This window comes from Vidua macroura, chromosome Z, assembly GCF_024509145.1.
Source record: "Vidua macroura isolate BioBank_ID:100142 chromosome Z, ASM2450914v1, whole genome shotgun sequence".
In the NCBI taxonomy this organism is placed as follows: domain Eukaryota; kingdom Metazoa; phylum Chordata; class Aves; order Passeriformes; family Viduidae; genus Vidua; species Vidua macroura.
In genome coordinates, this window is record NC_071611.1 from 80,803,404 (window position 1) to 80,816,872 (window position 13,469).

A 13,469-nucleotide genomic window follows, 5' to 3' on the forward strand; every position below is an offset into this window, starting at 1 on the left:
CTAAGCATTTTATCCACTGGAAAAGTATCATTGAAGGATTTTTTTTAAAAAAAAAACTTCTCATTAATCATTAAATAAAGTAATTTTAATCATCTTTTTCTTGTGTAAAACACAACATCTCCTATTATGATAAAAAAAAAAAAAAGGCAACATTTCACCTTCAGATTCATCATCTTTCACTAGCATATAATATAGTCAATCACTTTAATTGCTTATTTTTTTTAGTTGCATGCCATAAGTAAGATCAGATAAACGCTTTTTGGTTTTTGGGGTTTTTTTTTTGGCCATCATGATTCCAGCAATATCTTCCCTACTTTACTCAGACTCCTAAATCCAACATCATCCTTTTTTAACACCTTGTGAATGGATTCCTGGGAACACACAAAATAGGCCAAAGGTGTGAGGTGAGTCCCGGGGCAAGTAACTGAAATAACAAAGGTCTGAGCTGGGGAGAACATCCCTGCTGACAGAAATAACCAGGCTATGACAAAATAAGTGTAAAGTGTCCGAAAGTATTGAAATGCCTTATATTTGGAGAGTGAAAAAAAGGTGGTGCGCCCATAAATTCTTGTGCGGTTTTACTGTCAAGGTTGCATTTATGTATTTTTGTGGTCATGTGCATCAAAATCCTATGCAGAAAAAAAAAATATTTTCATTAAGAATACTTTTTTTTTTTGGTTTGGCTTTGTTAGTCATAAACCATAAATGTGGAAAGTGTAAGCTGAAACATTACAGACACAAAAAAAAAAAAAAAAAATATTAATGGTTAAATGAAACTGAAAGGTGAGCACCTTGTCTACTGAAAACTGAATTTGTCAGTGAAGGGTGTAATCGCTACTAAGTAATCCAGGTTTCACATGTATTAGAACATTAAAAAAAAAATCTTCTCATTTAATTAACAAATCCTTCATTTTAACCTGAGTAGGAAGCAATTCAGAGAAAATTACAGTGTGTATATTACATAGTTCAGTTTTTAATCTTAAGCAAAAATGTCCTTGAAGATGTACTCAAAAAGACTCAATATCAGTCTTTTTCTAGTTTCTAGAGCTGAAAGTTAATCTGGTCAAGATCCCAGCTGGTCAAAATAGGTACAGCTGTACACAGTCCAGCTTGGGATAAAATATTTATGAAGATCTAAGAGACCAATATGTTGCTCTCCATGGACCAATGCTTAGTTATCTGTGTGATCAGGCATGAAAATCTTACTATTCTCACCAAAAATCACCACTTCTTTTTGGTCTTTGAAAGTCACAGGCTTTGCACAACTGTATTTGTTAGGTGCAAGTTCTTTTCTCTAGTGCCAAAAAAAAAAAAAAAAAAAAAAAAACAAGGGGGCAAAAAAGCACTTAAAGAAGATTTCAATTATTCTTTTCAGCTGTACATATTTTGTGAATTTTCATTTCCACGACAGCAGTGTGATTAGTCTACTGATCTTTTCATTTTGCTTGGAAGAGACAGCAAAACCAGGGAAATGTTGTTTATTGATGTATTGCTATCGTTGCTGCAGTGACAGCTTTAGTCATACTCCATGTGAGAGAGTATTAGCCAAATGGAAATCTGAGGCCAGAAAGCATTCCTGATGTTCGATGAGATAGCTCAGTTATTTGAAAAACAGCGTGTATTTCATCAGATTCTTTACCAGGATAATTTAATTTTCAGGCTTTAGAATTCAAAGCAGTGCCACCCAAAGCCTTCCAATTGCTTCTCAATATTTAAATGGATTGTGGTGCTCCATTTTTTTCCATCCAGGTCTATGCACCTGCAGCAAACCTGCATTGTTGAACACTTTTATGTCCATGGGGGTCCAGTTCCATGTTCTTACACTGGTTTTGTACTTGTGCAAAAGCAGAGAACCAGACTGTAAAAAATTTTAGCCTACTCCAATTGAAGACTTTGTGTTAATCTACAGCATCCGAAAATTAATCTGAAACAGAAATAAGCTCTCGATATTCTGTGCTGATACAACCAACACAGAGTACCTCTTGTGAGTGGTACTGATACTAAATTAATTGTGTTATTCTATTTTTTGAATATCTGAAAAAGTCTTTCTACCCCAGTGACCTCATCAGTTCTGTCTTCCTTTGCAAAACTGCAGGTTTAAATGTCATAAATTTTAATGTGAAAATTCTCCCTTCCTTTCATTCCAGCATTTCAATGAAAATAATCTTGAACAAAATTGCTTGGCAATGGATTGCATTTAAATTAAAAATATTAGTTAAAAAAACAAACAAACAAAAAACCTATAGAAAATCCCCCACAAACAAAAACTTTTATCAAAACAGTTCTTTTTGGTCCAAATGTAATACAGAAATAGTTTCTGATTATCATTCTCCTTTACAGTTTAATTACCCCTCAACCAATTTCCCCTTTTTTGTTTCCATATTTTCTGTCGATTTTAATATCTTTACTAGAAGTGCTGTGCACACTTTCCTTTCTTATGCAAACATGCACATATGACTTGTACATTTTTACTAAAGGGCTGAGTACCTTTCCAATACTCCAACTACCAGAATTTGCGTTTTCCATGAAGGTTAATTAAAACAGAAAAAGGAATGCAGAAGAATTATTTTTGTGATTATGAACTTTGCATCATTCTGCATTAGGAAATTATCAGGTTCACTGAAACCATTTTAGATATTCAATAAAACCCAGATTATAAAACTTTCAAGACTTCCGATAACGGAATAAAAACATTAATCTATTACAACACAAAGACTGTGTGTGTGAAAATTCTTGTGAATTCTCGATAACGACAAAAAAATTTCTTCCAATGTGGCCTTCTCCCCTATTTAAGAAATTTCAGGAACTTCATTTCAGACATGGGCTTTCCTGGGCTTTGTGGCTATTTGCAAGGAATATCATGCGATAAAATATTAATGTTTATGTTAGAGGTCTTTAGGAAAACAGATTAAACACTAAAGCATCAGCCAACATAAGAAGCTTAGGGTCTTATCCTGCAGAAAGCAGATGCTGGTCTGCAAAAGCTCAGACCCTCACACTCCCAGGGCCTACTTCTCTTTCAGGCACACATGGTGCTTTGGTATCAACCACAAAACATTACACTGCTAGGGACTGGAAAAAAGTTTTTCCCCCAAGCAGTTCATCCCCATTTCACTCATGAGACACAAAAATTAATTTATGGTTAGGAATACGTGTGTAGAGCTGCACTTTTCTCGGGGTTAAACATTGGCTGATGGCCGGGCCCAGAGAGAGGTGGGGATTGAGGACCATCACTTCTGGTGATGTTCTGCTCAATATCTTTACTGATGATCTGGATGAGGAGATCAAGTCCTCCCTCAGTGAGCTGGTGGATGACACCAAGTTGGGTGGAAGTATCGATCTGCTGCATGGCAGGAAGGGTCTAGAGAGGCACCTGGACAGGCTGGACCATGGGCCAAGGCCAGTGGTGCGAGGGTCAACAAGGCCAAGTGCCAGGTCCTGCCTTGGGTCACACCAGCCCCACGGAGCACTCCAGGCTGGGACAGAGGGGCTGGAAAGCTGGGACAGGCCCTGGGGGTGCTGTGACAGCAGCTGGACACGAGCCCAGGCGTGCCCAGGTGGCCAAGAGGCCGATGGCCCCTGGGCTGTGCCAGCCACAGGGCAGTGACTGCTCCTGTGCTGGGCACTGCTGAGGGACCACATCAGATCCTGGGGGCAGCTCTGGGCCACTCACAACAACAGATGGAGGGGCTGGAGCGTGGCCAGAGAAGGGAACGGAGCTGGGGAAGGGAATGGAGCCCCAGGAGAGGCTGAGGCAGCTGGGAAGGGGCTCAGCCTGGAGCAAAGGAGGCTCAGGGGGGACCTTGTGGCTCTGCACAGCTCCTGCCAGGAGGGGACAGCCGGGGGGGTCGGGCTGTGCTCCAGGGAACAGGGACAGGAGGAGAGGGAACGGCCTCAGGCTGGGCCAGGGCAGGCTCAGGGTGGGCAGCAGCAGGAATTTCCCCATGGAAAGGGGCTGAGGCCTTGGCACTGCCCAGGGAGGGTTGGAGTGCCCGTCCCTGGGGGTGTCCCAGGAATTCCTGGAGGTGCTCTGGGCTGGGGACAAAGTGGGGATTAAAGACAGCTTGGACTCGATGGGCTGGGAGGGCTTTTCTGTGATTCTGAGGTAAATAACAGATCATAACACACCAAACTGAAGATATACGTTGGGCACCACCTGTTTCTGTGCTGGTTTCTGTGAAGTATGACTGTGGCAGGTTTGTAGACACAGCTGAGGAAAATGAGAATGTGCTACCATCAAACCAGGAACCTCCTACATCATGTGGACACAAGTCAGAATCTCCCAAACCCCACCTTAACCAGTCTCCCATCAATGCAAATTGCTTTAAACAGGTTTTGAAGACCAGTATACTAGTGGAAGACTTCGACACCTTCTCTTTGCTTCTTTTTCACCTCAAAATCATTTGTAAGAACCTTCTGGAGAAGCTGACGCTGCAGATATCTACCCAAGGTGGTAGGGTCTATCTACTGTCATACGTTAGCAATGGTTTATTCTTAAAATATATTTGGCTTGGAACCTAAATTCTATATTTACATACTGGACAATGTTTGCATAACCCCCTTTCTTAGGTTATTTTTTTTCTCTGAAATATTTTCCACAGGATAAAAGCTCTCTAGGGTGACAATTACAATTTTACTACTGTGATCCATTTTCATTACTGTCACTTTCAGAAATAATTGAAGGAAACTACTAAAAAAGATGTAGAGAATATCTTAGTTACTGCTTCTGTGAATACATTTTAATTGTTTCACAGGAAAAGACACTTTGCAGGCTACATTTACAAAACCTAATTTAATTATGGGACATTAAGAACTGGTTAATTTTGTGAAACTCTTACAAATTGTTAATTCACTGCTTTATGCCAACCTGTAAAATTAGTAAACATTTCTTAGATTTTAAAAGGAAAAAAAAATAATGGAATGATGTCACTGCTGTTAAAATTTCAGTTTATTATGAAACATGTTTGGGGAAAGAAAAGTATTGCTCTGCTGGTAAAATAAATGACAGGGTAAAATTTGTCTAGCACTTTCTCTGTCCATTAGAGAATTTCCTTTTATCATTCCTTATAATTGGCTTATTACATTACTTATATTTTCTTAATACTCAAAATTCTTTCATTTCCCACAATAACAGAAGAGCCATGTATGAATTATAAAGAGCCAAAATCACCTTCAAAGAAAAGTGTGCAATCCTGCTGATTTCAGAAGTAGGTGCAAAAACCAGCTTGGCCAGTCATTGTGAGCACAATTTAACTTTGACACAATAAAAGAAAGAAAAATCCTAGAACATCAGCAGGAGGGTGGTGGGTTGAACTAGTTTCAAAGAAAAACATCAAGACTGTCAAAAATATGGGCTTAAGTTTGTTTTTATTGTAATCTTACAGTGAAGACAAACAAGAGTTTTGTTTCAGACCTAGAGAACGTTAAGTGTTGCAACAGTGGCACATTTAATATCAAACGTTTGGCTTACAGCACTGGTATTTGCCCAAATCTACTTTTTATTACATTTTAGGTGCCCTATAGGGTTGAAAAGTCTTTATGTGATTAAAATATCTGCCTTGGGATCCACAGGAAACCCTGGATTTATGAAAATAAAAATTAATGATAAGAACTTAGTCACAATATCACCATCTCCAGCAAAGTCTTGACCTAAATGAAGAAATGAATGTTTTGGTCCGGCCAATCAATTTTTTTTCTCAGCTCTGTAGCACAGTGCTGCTACTTAATCAGTCATCCCCTGACAAAGAGCATTTTGAAATTTCTTATTAGAACAGAGATGCAGGGGCTGTGAAGTTAACATCTGTGAATTTCCCCAAAATTTCCTAAAGCAGCAGCACAGCACGACAAGAGCTCAGTTTTCAAGTGTGCACACAGTGATGGGATGGCATCCAGAGGGACCTGGACACCCCCAGGGGCTCTCAGGAGGTTGAACCAGGCCAGGGCTGGTGCTGCCCCTGGGTCAGGGCAGCCCTGGCTGGATCCAGGCTGGGCTGAGCAGAGGGAGCAGCCCTGGAGGAGCCCTGGGGGTGCTGTGGGCACAGCTGGGACCCCAAAGCCTGAGCTGGGCTGAGCCCAAAGCCCAAAGCCTGAGCTGGGCTGAGCCCAGAGCCCAGAGCCTGAGCTGGGCTGAGCCCAAAGCCTGAGCTGGGCTGAGCCCAGAGCCCAAAGCCTGAGCTGGGCTGAGCCCAGAGCCTGAGCTGGGCTGAGCCCAGAGCCCAAAGCCTGAGCTGGGCTGAGCCCAGAGCCCAAAGCCTGAGCTGGGCTGAGCCCAGAGCCCAAAGCCTGAGCTGGGCTGAGCCCAGAGCCCAAAGCCTGAGCTGGGCTGAGCCCAGCGGGGGCAGCAGGGCAGGGGGGATTCTGCCCCTCTGCCCCTCAGCTCAGAGCCCACCTGCAGAGCTGCCCCAGCCCTGGGCCAGCACAGGGAGGAGCTGGAGCTGCTGCAGCCAGGCCAGAGGAGGCTCCAGGATGAGCAGAGGGATGCAGCAGCTCTGCTGGCAGGAAAGGCTGGCACGGCTGCCATTGCTCAGCCGGGCAGGAGAAGCTTTGGGCTGAGCTCAGGGGGGCCTTGCAGGGCCTGAAGGGGCTGCAGCAAAGATGGAGAGAGACAATTGCCAAGGGCTGCAGGGACAGCACACAGGGAATGGCTCCCACTGCCACAGGGCAGGGCTGGATGGGACATTGGCAGTCAGGAATTGTTCCCTGGCAGGGTGGGCAGGCCCTGGCACCGCTGGGGCTGCCCCTGGATCCCTGGCAGTGCCCAAGGCCAGGCTGGACACTGGGGCTGGGAGCACCTGGGACAGTGGGAGCTGTCCCTGCCATGGCTGGGTGGCACTGGGTGGACTTTGAGGTCCCTTCCAACCCAAACCATTCTGTGATACTGCGGGTAAAGACTGCACTTTATAAACTGAGCTCCAACACAGCACAGTGGACTCACTTATCTCAGTCTTGTCCAGAAAAGCAGATTCCTGCAACTTTCAGTGTTCATCTACACCTCAGTGCTGAGGTCCCAAACTCCTGCCTCCCCCTGGGCATGACACAACACTGACCCCCTCCCCACAGGTACCCTGAGATGGTACGACATGATTAGCTACAGACTTTGCAGCACAAATGACAGGAACAAGCTACAAATAATCTGATAAACACAATAATACTTATCAATTAAATATTAGTTAATCCATTAATTAAATAACCTACTAAAGTATTTGAATATTTTATGTTGTTCGATTTGAATATCTTAAGGAAATGTGAGAAGAGGTGAGAGATTCAAGAGTGACTTTTTAAGAGAGATGGAAAAATATTCCTATTAAAGGATGGAAAAATTGTGATACCTCCCAGGCTATCAGCACTTGAGAATGGTGTTGCCCTAAAATAACACAGCTGGTTGGCTCTTCTCACATTTCTCTACTTCCAAATACTTAAAAGGGACTCCAAGGATTTACTGTAGAGCCAAAAATTACAGGAGCAGAGAGGAACGTCTGCCATCCACATTTCATTTATTCCCTGTCCATAGCTCTTATAATTTTTATGAATGGAAATTACATACAAGAGCATCTCTGACAGTCTTGCATATTTAAGGACCTTGCTACATAGAGGATACTCTCCTGTGCTGTAGAGGTGCTATAAATCTCCTTTTCGGAGATTATTTCAATATCGTTTGTAATAACATTGTCAAAATTTGCCAGATCATTGGGAAGTTCTTTAAGAAAGGAAGAACTAAAATTTTACCCCCAGCTAAAAAATGTTTACCATGAGAGATCCAGTTTCCATTTGGTACTCAGTAAAGTAATAACATTTTGAAATGTGTGAGAAGGAAAGGTTTCAAGGCCATGCAGATTAATTTTAGGGAATTAATTTTTACTTAGGGGAAAAAATTAAAAGCATAACTTGAATTAAAACATTTATTTACAATTACATGTTTTAGTTAGTTTATAAATTCTAGCATTCATTATACATATTTTAAGTAATAGGAACAGTAAGTATAAATATAATAGTTCCTAAACTATTTTCATTTTGCATCCACTATTAACAGCTCATGATTGCCTGACTGCTTAAAGAATTTCAAGGTAATCTGATGAGCACAGATTTTTTTTTTCCTTAGCAATGGAAAAAAGAGTGACTTGGACTGTGTTCAACAGTTAATTAAAAGCAGCATTTTCATAGGTATAAGTTCAAACTGAGCAAAATCTTCAAAATGGAAATATGCTTTCACCTTGTGATATGATTTGGGGAAAAAAAATTTAGTTTAATTAGTTTATAGTAATTACTGTCTTAACAGTAAGAAAATTGTCAAAGATTTTTACACGAGGGGTAAAGAATCTTTTTTTTTTTCCTTCTTATCCTAAATTTGACCTTCTTCCCTCTTCTTTCATGTTGTGTTTTGCAGGGCTCTTTAAAAAGTGACCCAGAATCCTGAGTTTAGTGGGAAGTTAATTTCTTCCTTCAGCAGCAAATGCTTGGTAGCTGAATCATTGTGAAAATCCCACTACACTTTAATTATATGCAGTAAGAAAGCTTTTTCTTTTTTTTTTTTTTTTTTGGACTATGTATATTTTTAACTTGTTCGTGTGAATCACACACTTGGATTCCTTGGATTCCACAGGTGGTTGGTTCTCTTGGCAAAACAGAAACAGAAATAAATTCTGCTACTAGGAACATGATCAAGAGCTTTTTATGCTTTCAAAAAAAAAACCCCAAACTTTTCAGATTTATTCTTTTCCTTTTTTTTTCCCCTTATCAGTTTTTGCTGTTTAGAATGGCAATGGGGGCATAAACTCAAATTATCTGAAGCTGAGGAATAAACTGTTCTTTAAACACAGATTACAAAAGGAAAAGAATATTGTCATCAAAACAACATCACCGTCTAGTCTGAAATCCTTTTTTGCAGAGTTTAAAATACTTAGCAAAGAAAGACATTGTTATGTGAGCACTGAATTCTGATTCCTTAATCACATTACAAATCTTGGTGTCCTTTTGAATGCTCACTTTTAGAAAAAAATGTAAAAATAAATTAAAGCACACTTCAGATTATTTACTTTAAATGTTAGCACACTAATTTTCCTTATAGTATATGATACAAGATTCAACCAAAGCATATCATATTTCTTTAAATTAAGAATTAAGCCAACTTATCACTGTGTGGTTTGTTCTGCCAAAGTAAAAGCCACTTACCAGTCAAATAACTCAGAGATATTTATTTTCTTTAAGATTAACAAGCTCTAAAGAAACTTAGTAAGATTTTGAGTCTTGGGATAAAACCTAAAAATGGATCTATAAAACTTCACATGCATAATTATATAATTAGTAATGGTTGAAATTTAAGATATTTCTGTCTTGCCTTCTTTTCTTAACAGCACAAAGAAAATTGGTATTTTGCCTACTTTCCAGAATTTTAAGCACTTGCAAAAAATTTTGAAGCCCAGCTTTAAAAGTGTCATACCAGAAATGGCAAAGAACCTATATGCTGGGTATTCCAACCACAGAAATGCAGTACAAAAAATTTCTTCTGAATATAGGTTTCTCAGTATTATCCAGAAGAATAATAGAGAATGGAAATAAAAGTACCCTGTAACGAGTGTTCCTTTAGTCAAAAATAGGACATTTTCCACTAGGAAATGCTGGTATGCATTGGGATTGTGTCACCTGAGGGGAAGGCATGGGACAGCTGAGCACGGGGAGTGGGAATTGACATCCAGAGAGGAAAAAAGAGGCAGGTGAAATTAAGAAAAAGATGATGCAAAACTGATTGGCCTTGACTGGACAAGATATCCCAGCGATTGCAGGTAAAATGAAATGCACAAAACCTAATTTTTTCTGACCTGAGACTCACCAGTGTATGACCTACTTGTGAAATCTTTCTACTTTTAAATTACTGCAGGAAAAGTTGTCATTCAGATATTTATATGTGAGCAGAGGACAGAGGGAGGATTTCTGAGGGTGGGATGATCATGCCTGGAGCACATTAGGAACTTAATTTTTAATTTAATTTCAAGCCATCCTACATTCATTTAAAATAAGCTATTTGTCACAGAAGAATACTCTTCAAAAGGAAAAATCAAAAGTTAGAAAGGTTTTCCAAAGCCAAAGAGTTTTAATTCAATAGTCACCCAGAAAAAGAAATAATACAAAACTTTGGAGTAAAAGTGTTAAAGTGTTAAAAGTGTTAGATGTTAAATTTAGCAAATATTATTCTGACAATAAAAAAAATATTTCCAAATTTCAGGTTTGATATTCTAAAACAATTAGAGAAAACTAAAATGTGAAATCTGATGGAGCCATTAATTCCATCTTAGTGACAAAGAAAAGAATATGACATCTACAGATGAGCCCAAAAAAGTGAATTTTAAGAAGGATTTTTAGATTTTACCTTCAAGGCTTTGATTGTCTGATTAATTAAAAGAACAGCAAGAACTTTGCAATGATGTAATGGCTTACTTAACAAACTTTCAGCCTTCAGATTTCCTTCCCATCTCCAGAATGGTTGGTTTCGTGGTGCTTTTTTGTTTGTCTCATTTATCCCTTCTCATTTCCTTCTGCTTCTTCAGGTATAAATTTTTATATGGATATAAATTTAACGTGGAGTGGAGTTCTTGCTTTGAGTTTCTGGCCAGAGATTTCAAAAGAGGATGCATTAAACAACTGCTGAGTCCTATCAGTACAGAATAACTGATCTTTGTGTTTCAGAGGGTATATTAGCAAGGAAGAACATTTTGACTTGGGTTTTATTTTTGGTTTGGTTTGGGAATTTTTTTTTTTTTTTTTTTTTTTTGGTGTGTGTGTGACGTTTCTGGTGTTCTTGGGGTTTTTTGGGTTTGGTTTTTTTTTGTGGGGGGCGGTTTGGGTTTTTTTGGGTTTTATGTGTTTTTTTTTTCTTGTCTTTGTGGTTTTTTTTTTTTTTTTTGAGATACTGAACATCTCTGGGGAAGTCATAAATTCTCCCGACTCTCAGTGACTGCACAGCTAGGCCCTGGTTTGTTTTACAGCTTATTGCACAGGGATTGATCCCATCAAAGCCCCATAAAGTGAGTAACAAAATGTCCCTGCCAGTGATGGGCTTTGGAAAGTCCTTTTGCCTGAGACTGAGAAAACAGATTTTTCAAAGGGCTTTTTGGCAAGCAGTACTGGGATAGAGATCACAACAGTATTTAGGCGCTTTGCCAATGAGGAGAATCCACTCTTCCACACATTTACAGGTGCCTTGGAAAAGGGCTCAGGGGAATTGGCAGAGATCAGCTGTGACTTTTCCAGAATAAATGAAGAAAGGATACGTAAAAAACATAGGATCAGCCTTGCTGTATCACACTGAAGCAATTGGTAAAGAAGAAAGCCAAGGGTGAGTGATAACAATAGCTGCTCACAGCCAACCAGCTATCCTGTAGCTTGAAAGTTTTGCTTCAAAAGTCCTGCCCAGCTTTCAGCAAAGTTCAGTGTTTTTCTGAGGAAGAGATAATGTTACATCTTTGGTTTGAATGGCTTCCAAAGAACTTTTCCACCATGTATTTCTTCACGCTAGTTTTGTTGGTGGGTGTAGCTTCCTCCCCCTATTCCACCCCAGGGTTTCCTGGATATGTCGCAGGAATGACATCCAAAAGCATTTAAAATGCTTTACCTTAAAATTCTGTGCCCTGGGACTCAGAGATGGGGTGGTATCCTGATTCTCTGTCTGGAGTGTAAAGTCACCTTGCCCATCAGTCAAATCTCCTCAGAGCAAGAGCACTGACTTGGGTTGCAGGAGCTTCAGACCCATCCTTCTCTCTGTCTATATGCACAGCTATTTAATTTCAGCTCTCATCATGTACTTAGCAGCTAATAATCTGAAAACACCTGACAGGTCAGACCTATCTCCTGGACTTTGCTGGAGTTCTGCTGATGAGCTGGGCACGAGGATTTTCTTTGCTGTGGATGGTGAGAAAAAGTGAAAATTTCATCTCACCCTTAATCTGAAATCTCATCCAACCTAAAGCAGATCAGATCATTTAGATGGAAATACCTCTCCCCTGGCTAAGAAGGGGAATGTTGGTGTCTAATCCTGCAGCAATAAGGATGTGAAAAGTGGTTGGAATTATCTGTTTTTTTCTAAATCATTTTGTTGCTTAAAACATCTTAAAACTCATTAAACAATGTGGCCTGTTCACTTCTTCTGCCAGTCACCTTATATTTTTAATATGTTTTTGTGTTTCTGCGAAGTTAAGCAGTTATTCACATATTTGAGTGCACACAGAGAGTCAACTCTATATGAAATAATTTATGTCAAAACCCACTAATTTTTTTCTTTATTTTATATTTTTTAATAACCATTATTGTATTCTGAGAACACAGGAAGAAGATTTCCTCTTAGATAAACATTGTTCTGATTTGGTGCTTTCTATGTGGTAAATTGATAATTGTTAACAATTCTTTCTGGACAAATGGAGTATATTTTGTTTAGGATTGTTTTAGTTTCATTTTCTTCCCTGGGGAATCTTTTGTAGGGAGAATCATGTTTGTAGTAAAATAATGTCCTTTAATTTTTATAAATTTAACAATTTTAATACAATATAACATTAAATATTTACCAGAACTTACATGTTTTGTAAGCCTTTGAAGGGTTTTTCCAAAGTGGAATGAGTTATATTCACTTTCCTGAGCCAATTCATGGATTTATAAGGACCAAGTTTTCACTAACTCAGATTTTATAAAACAGTTTTACAATCTTAAACCAAAGCCCACTGAAGTGGATTAGTCCCAAAGATGATAGAAAGGGTAATACGCAGAAGAAAAAGTTTAAGGATTCTATAAGTACTGCAGAGGAAAAAGTGTTGTAAATATTGATTTGCAATAATTAAATAATGTAGCTAGGAAAAAAAAAAGTCTTTTACTTAGGCAAGTTTAATTTAATAGGGAACAGAATGCTTGACCCTGCTAGCAAACTCTTTAACATTATGAAGTATATCACACAGAAAGTATTCTTGATTATTAACTCAATAAAAATGTTAAGAGGAAGAATGTAGACAGAACAGTGAGAAATAAGTATGAAAGATTTTCTGTCATAAAGATTCCTGACTGTGCATAAATGGGGATGTGTTTACCACAAACACCACAGGCAAATCTGCATTTTATAACACAGAACTGCTTGTTTAATTTAATTTAACTCATTTGGTATCCGATCCCCTAACCCTACAGCGTCAGTATATACTGCAGAAAGGAAAAAAACAGTGATCTTAATTAGGGTTTGATTTGTTAGTGACATTTTTTAAGTGGCATAAATGCTTCTTCCCAAGTGTTCCTTTGTTATAAAAGCAGTGGCAGTGGATTCCTATAGTTCTTTCATAAATCTAACACTTTCTAACTAAAATTTTTTGGGGGGCATTTATTTCACAAATAGTTTTAAGGGTCAGAGTTATTCCAAAGAAAGACCATTTTTTTCTGTTTTCCTCAGCCTCAAGTTATCCTCTGGAAGTAATTATTTTTAAAGTTAACAGGGGATTATAATG